Raw genomic sequence first — 7,612 nt, 5'->3', positions numbered from 1 at the left:
ATTTAAAGCCCCCTAGGGCACCAAAAACGTGGCTAAGCATTCCTTAGGGTTCTTGGACGAATTTTGGTGCCTCCTTCCTTTCTCCTAAGTCATGCTCTTGCTCTTGGTGTTTGTGAGCCATTAGAGGTGTGACATTTGTGACACTAAGCTTTCAGAAGCAAATTACAAGAAGGAATAGATTGTTATTACTACATAACAATCAATGGTAAGATCTAAACCCTATTCTTATGTTAATATCGATTATCACATGCTAGATCTAGGGTTTATGGATTTGGATGATTATTGCATGTTCATTAGACAAACTAGATCCAAAGCTTTAGGGTTTGCATGTACACCATAGGAATGATATAGTGCTCAAAACCCATCAGAAACAACCGATCGGTCGATCAACCGATAAATAGGGGATCTGAGGGCACTCTCCTTGGCTATCCAAGAAACATAGGTCCCCCAAGCGTAACCCCGGACATGCATGTAGCTTTACTCATGTAGTGGCTCAGTAATACAACTGTCAAGATAGGCACAAAAATGAGGACTCATAGCCTCCTTCGCTATAAAAATCCCTAAACGTCTCCCCAGCTCGATCATGCTGAAGGAGAGGGATACACCTCGTAGACGAAATGTCAAGATTGATCTGTCAGCCCACCTCATCGATGTTTTTTCAAAGAGGACAATCAAAAAGAACTCCCAGAAGATCTCCTTGTAAATCACCTCCCAAACCCCAACAACCCGTCGCCATCCATGGCAGAGAAAAAGCTCAAGACCTCTATCATCCCGCAATACACGGGTAAATAATAGCTCCAACCGAGCTGTCAACCCAGACTCATTTGCATCCCTCTAGGAAAGAGTCTAAGGAATGTCAGTCTTCTTGGACAAAAGAGAGATCAGGAGAGAGATTAAAGAACTCCGATCAGCAAGATCATCGAAGAACTGTAAGAATAGATGTGATGGCCAGTTAGGAGGAAACTGACCAGCAGCTTGTCGACCTCGTCTCGACATATCTGTAGAAAAATAAACAAAAGATAGTTAGGGATGAGTTAGTCTAGTTAAAATGATTCAAAAAGTGTTGAAATGGACCAAACATGCAAAGGTGTGCACTGCATGCAAGTGCACGCGGCACACATGCCTCTGTACAGCGTGCTCCAAGAACTCGAAGGACATCAGTTTTGGAAACCGTTGTTTCGTCTAATTTTTAACACAATAACCATATAGGGATGTTCGAATAAGCTTCTAGAGCACAAATGAGTAGTTCATTTCGTCTAATACATTACAAATTTAGTGATTTAGTTAAAAGTTTAGAAAAAAATTCGAACTCTAAAAACTCAAAATGAGGATCAATGGATGAAATAAACTTGAAATTGAGTATCTAGGATGTAAAATCAGCAGTATGGTTTGCTAAATTACTCATCCATTTCACAAAATTTAACCAATATCCATCGATTAATATAAACTTCAAAAAAGCCCTAAAACTCAAAATTTAAGCCTAAATAGGAGATAAGATTAAGTATGGATGATACTTGGAAGTAGATGGGTTGAAAGAGATGAAGAAATCGAAGCTCGGGAGCAAGTGCTCAATGTGTGCATTGTGTGCCCGAAACACATGTCCAAGATTTTAAAAAATTGACACTATTCATCCCTAAAAACTTCCCCAAATATTAAAAACCTTTAGGAGTTTAATCTATTTAGAAGACTAAGGGCAAGGAAGAGAGATTTCCTTAGGATAATAAGAAATTTCCATTCATAATATAAGTTGTTAGGAAAGCAATATTAATATGGAAATCCCATTCATAATATAGGTTGCTAGGAAAGAAACAATTTACTATCGTAATAAGGAAGAAAACAACAAAGGAAAAGATAAGTCTTTATTTAACAAGCGATGAGGAAACAGGTTGCTAGGAAAGCAACTATAATAAGGAAACTCTGTTCATAATAAGAGTTTCTAGAAAAACAACTATAGTACCCTACAAGTAGAAAATAATAGTATTATCCCAGTAAATCAAAGATAGAGTGACAACCCCATTAGGAAAAACGAGTAACCTTCTTGCTATCATTTCCGGATAACAACCCTTCAATGCTAACCTTGATAGACCTGACCACCATTCAGACCATGATTTAGCATCAAGTCTCTGATATATTAGGGAATCTTAAAGCTAACAAGGATGATGTAAGCAATAAGGAAGGTAGTCAAATGAAAATAACCTATCAGGATTTTATTAACAGTAAGCCGAGATCTTTTTATGGATACAAAGGGGAAGATAGTTTGATCCAATGGATAAAAGAGATAGAGAGCAAGTGTGTTGGTGAATCTAGAGTTAAATTCGCAACTTGCACATTTATAGGAAGAGCTCTCCTTTGGTGGAGTGTCCAGGTCAAGGCTTTAGGCGTAGACAAAGCCTATTCAACCCCGTGGGAAGAGTTAAAGAAGAAAATGATAAAGGAATTCCATTCTGGAAGAGATGTGGCACGAGGATAGTAGGAATTAAGTCATTTTAGCACCAAGGAATCAAACCTAGCCTTCTATACACTACACTTTGAGTACCTAGTCACCATATTCCATGAGTTGGTCAGCTCAGAGATCCAGAAGATCAATGCATATATCCAAGGGTTAGCTCCCCATATCAGGATCGAGGTGCAAGCACACCAACCCAATACCTATGAGGAAGCTAAATATTTAGCCTTCAGTCTCAAGGAACCGGTGACCCAGAACTAAAGAAGGAGTAAGAAGAAGTCCAAAGAGCTTAAGACAATGTGGAAAGCGATCACCAAGGGCAGATCTAGTCAACCCTTGCATAAGGAAAGAGAGGAAAGGAAGCCCCGTGATAGATCACCCACTCCACACCAAGCGGATACTTGGTAAGACTCCCATTGTGTAGTAATTGTGGACTTCATCATCTAGGAAAATGTGATGAGTTTAGGTGTAGCAACTGCGGAAGACCAAGGCACATCGCAAACGTTTGCAAAAGTCCATCGGGCCAGTAAAAGGAAATACTGGATGTTAGAATAAGAGATTTAGGGAAAAGTCCCATAGAAATAATCATGTAATATTCAACAAGGGAATTGGAAACCCTTAAAGTTGTATTCATCATTGTTATATATAAAAGATATATTTTGAGTACAAGTAGTAATAGGCAAGTAAACATAGAAATCCACGCCATCATTAAGATAAAAGGTTTAGGTTTCCTATTGGTGCAAATTAAGGATGAAATCAAACAGAATTTAAAAAGACAAATATAAGATTCTAATGATAAAGTTGAAGAATTAGAAGTAGGAACTAAAAGGGAAATTTTGTTGTCACAATAAAAAGAAAAAATGTTCAATCCCTGATTAAGAAACCGGTCTCCCCTAATAAGGTTATCATAAGGTCCGAATTTCGAGACGAAATTCCTAAAACAGGAGGAGAATGTGACAATTGGGAAATTGACGTTATCGACCGTCATTAGAGATTAGCTTCGAAAAATGATGATAATAGAGCTTTTCATATTTTAGGAAAAATATGACCAGGTAGATAATAATAATAATAATAATAATAATAATAATAATAATAATAATAATAGGATCAAAAAATGAGTGACCAAAAAGTTACACCACTTTTAATAATGGTCAGTGTATTTGGAAAGTACACAACAAAGTGATCCTAATGATATAAGCATTGAAAAATTCTAACTCCAATTGGAGGAGATATGATTTTATCAAAAATAAAAATCAATCATGTTAATACAGCTATTAACGTTAAAATGGTATAAAGAAATTGGTTGAGTTTTGGCTAAAGACACTTAAAGGAAAATTTTAGTGCTCCGAGAGATAATAACTTTAAAAGGAAAAAGCAAAAAAACGGAGTTCGTATGAAGAAGATATGATCTTTAGAAAAATATAAAATACGAGTTAAAAATTAAAGTTAAAATTTGACAACGCGACCTTAAGGAAAGTTATAGTGCTAGTAGAGAGTAACATAAATATATAAAGAGGGTAAGAAACAAGATTCATATAAGGATGATATGAGTTTTTATAAAATATTTAGAGGTGCACGCCAAGTGCGCACCATGCTCGACGTGCACATGTGACACCCAGATTCATTGAGATTAGAGAGACATGGACCATCATAAGTGTGACACGTGGAAAACTTTGGATTGAGCCACGAGTGGAGCGCACGTTGCGCGTGAAGTAAGACGTACGCACAAGAACTATAAATAGAGGTGCACACTTTCTGATTTTTTCACACCCAAAACCCATTCTCTTTATCTCTCAAGCTATTTCAGAAGTGCTCCCAATGACACAAAGCTTCGGGTGCAGTAGCATGGATGCTTCAGATTACGCTAATAGAGTGAGAAGAGTTCTTTTGAGCTCATTTGTGTGCTTTTTTGGTGTTCTTGAAGAAGAAGTTGGTGCAGGGACCTTGGAGCTTGAAAGAAGCTTGGATCTGTGATGCTTCACTGGTTAGCTACCTCTAAAAGGTAAAAATCTCCTTGCTTGATCACTCCATCTTGTAGATCTAGTCATTTCTTCAAGGCATTTTTGGTCCCAAATATGGTGATTCTTGAGTATGGCATGCTATTGACCAAATAAGTCGTCTTTTCAGACCTGATGAGGGGTCTTTAGTCAAAAAAATGTGGTCTTAATGCTTAGTTTCACTCCATGCAAATTGTAGAAGCTCTTAAGGTATTAAGATGTTGAGATTTTTGTGTATTAAGAACTTAATGGGCATGCAAGGTCATAAAGTTGGAAACATTATGACTCTTAGTGGTATTTTGGCCTTGGATCTGAAAGTTACACGTGAGAGCTTAACGTATTTAGCACTTATTAAGAAAATGGGAAGTCTGAGAGTATACCCTGCGTAATGCAGAGTACGCAGCATGTACGTGGTCAATCACCCGAATGCGGTCAAAGCTTGGGTACGTCCCGCATACCTCCAGAGTACGCCCCACATACGAGCCTTGTATCGACTCGGATAAGTTGACTCAGTTGGGTTGACTCGGATGGGTTGACTTATAGATTTTGACCAGTTTTGACCAAGGGTATTTTGGGAAAATGTTATTAAATTAGAATGGAAATGTTTTGACATTTAGGATTTAGGTTGAGCCAGTATTTGGGTGCATAGTATTGATCAGTTTTTCATCAGACTGTGAGGTGAGTTTTCCTCACTATACTTACGGGTCAAAGGCACCAAGGCCAGCCCATTGGATTGATATCCTGGTTTTACCGTATGCTGTTAAGTTGTATTGATTTATTAGATCTGTATCATGGTATATAGGATGTTGTTATGTTGTAGTGATCTGTTAGATCTGTATCCTTATATATAGGATGTTGCTATAGTGTTGTGATCTGTTAGATCTGTATGACTACGTGTATGTGCTAGCTATTGATTGTTATGGTATATGCTGATATGTAATGGTGTATCGGGTTGAGGCGGTCCTTTTTTGTGCTGAATGCCAAGATACACAAGGCGGTCTGGATAGACAAAAGGCCTGCGAGGTGGACCATTCAGGCCGAAGGCGCAGAGAGCGGTCCAAATAGGCTGAAGGCCCAGTGAGGTAGTCCAGTCATGCTGAAGGCTTTGTATGCATGTTGTTGTTTGTTATGTTTATGTGGTGGTACTTTGGGGGAACTCACTAAGCGTTAGGTTACAGTTTTAGTTTTGTTTCAAGTACTTCAGAGGACCGTCGCAAGGCGAAGGAATGACCGTACACATCTTGGGTTTTTATGTTATGGATCTTGAAAGACTCTTCTTTTGAATAATGTTTTGAAAACAATGGTTATGTAAACACTTCTTTTTAGTAAATGAGTTGTTTTGAAAAGTTTAAATTTGTTGTGATTTTTGTGACGTTACAAGTTGGTATCCGAGCCTTGGTTTGAGTGAATTGATGGAACATCCGTCTGAATCCAGTCTTAAAATAAGGAACTGCAAAAGTTAAAAAAATGATTTTCAATATTGTTTTAAAAAATAATCATGAAAGGATGTGATGTGTACGATTAATCGGAGCCAATAAGTAGACCCCAAGTTACCACACTGTAATTTGATATTATGTTATGAAAGAACAGCATGTTAGTGATAGTTTATGGATCTTAAGGAATTACATGATAGAATTGCCTGATTATATGATGCCTGATAGCCTAGGGTTTCTTCCTTATATGAAACTGGCATCATTATTGTAGTTGCTTGTGTATGCACCAAAATTGTACATAACTAATATTTTATAGTCTGAGAATGTTTGATTTGACCTTATTTCTTGTTGCTTTTCTGGTTGTGGGCTTAGGGATGAATCAAGTATTCAACCGTCTATAGGATCCTGTGTTATGTATGATTAGCATACACAAGTGCTGCAGGGTTGGTTGAAGTTTCATTGATGAGTTATGTGGGGTTAGCCAGCCAGTTGAGGAATGTCCAGCCTTTATTTAGGAAGTAAGAATAGGGTGTATGCGTATTCTAGTGTGTGATGTTAGGGTTGTTGTGATGATCCTCTAAGACAAATACGGGTAGGTGAGAAAGGTAGTATGGGCTCGTACTACTGGAAGCACAGGACCCGTACGCGTAACAAGGAAGTGACAGCCCCTAAGGTTTTGTTGTGGAATGGTTCCTATGGTATTATATGTGCCTCATTTGATATTTTCTGATTTATTTTCAGTATGGTGGTTACGAGGCGATTTGAGTCGGGATTCGGATCAAGAGCAGGAGTGAGTAGCCAGGATAGGCCAGGTTTGTATGAGGATCAGTTCAGGGAGATGATTCATGCTAAGGTTCTTTCTATTGTCCGGGGGTAGATACCGGATTTTTTTGGGTCTATCAAGACCGCTATGATGGAGTTCTTGTTGGATTAGATGTCTAAGCCCATAACTATTATTGGTATGTACTTGACCCGAGAGTAGCATGGTCCATTTGGGTTGCATATCATCAGGACAATTTGTTAGGATGGACTTTTGAGAGAAGGTTATTTATGGTTTATTACTATATTATAAGTTATAATATATTAATATGAAATCATATGTTTTAATTAGTATCGATCAAGAATTAATTTGGAATTAATTTAGTGATCAAAAGAGACTAATTAAATCTATGGGGACTAATTATGATAATTACTTATATTTATATGTGTTGGGCTTATGATCCATGTTGGACCAAATTTATGTATGGATACATAAAGAGTTGGGCCACATGAACCATGGATCATAAAACCCATGGGTATGGATTATGAGTTATACCCATGACCCTTGGAATCCTACATATAAATAGGTTACTCCATAGCCAAAATCACCACTTCTTTTCTTAGAGAAATATGGAGGTGTTTTGGTGCATGGAATTCTCTCTCAAGAGCCACCTTTGTCCTAGGTGTGTTGTGATTCCATTTGAGGCATTTCATACTATTGGTGCTAAGCTCTTAAGGCCAAATACATCAAGACTTCAAGCCACATAAAAGGTATGTTTCCCTAACTAGTATATTATATGGTTTATGTCAAATGCATGCTAGTTATTGGTTTAATGCCTTGGAAACCATTTGCATGTATAATAGAGAAAACATAGATCCAAGGTATTTAGGGTTGTATGTGCACCATAGGATGTTGTAGTATACTAAAACCCAACAGTTCTTTGATGACAGGTACACAACACTTTCTGAGAATGTTG

This window comes from Lactuca virosa, chromosome 6 (assembly GCF_052849685.1).
Source record: "Lactuca virosa cultivar CGN04683 chromosome 6, Lactuca_virosa_CGN04683_v6, whole genome shotgun sequence".
In the NCBI taxonomy this organism is placed as follows: Eukaryota; Viridiplantae; Streptophyta; class Magnoliopsida; order Asterales; family Asteraceae; genus Lactuca; species Lactuca virosa.
This window is presented reverse-complemented; position numbering follows the sequence as displayed.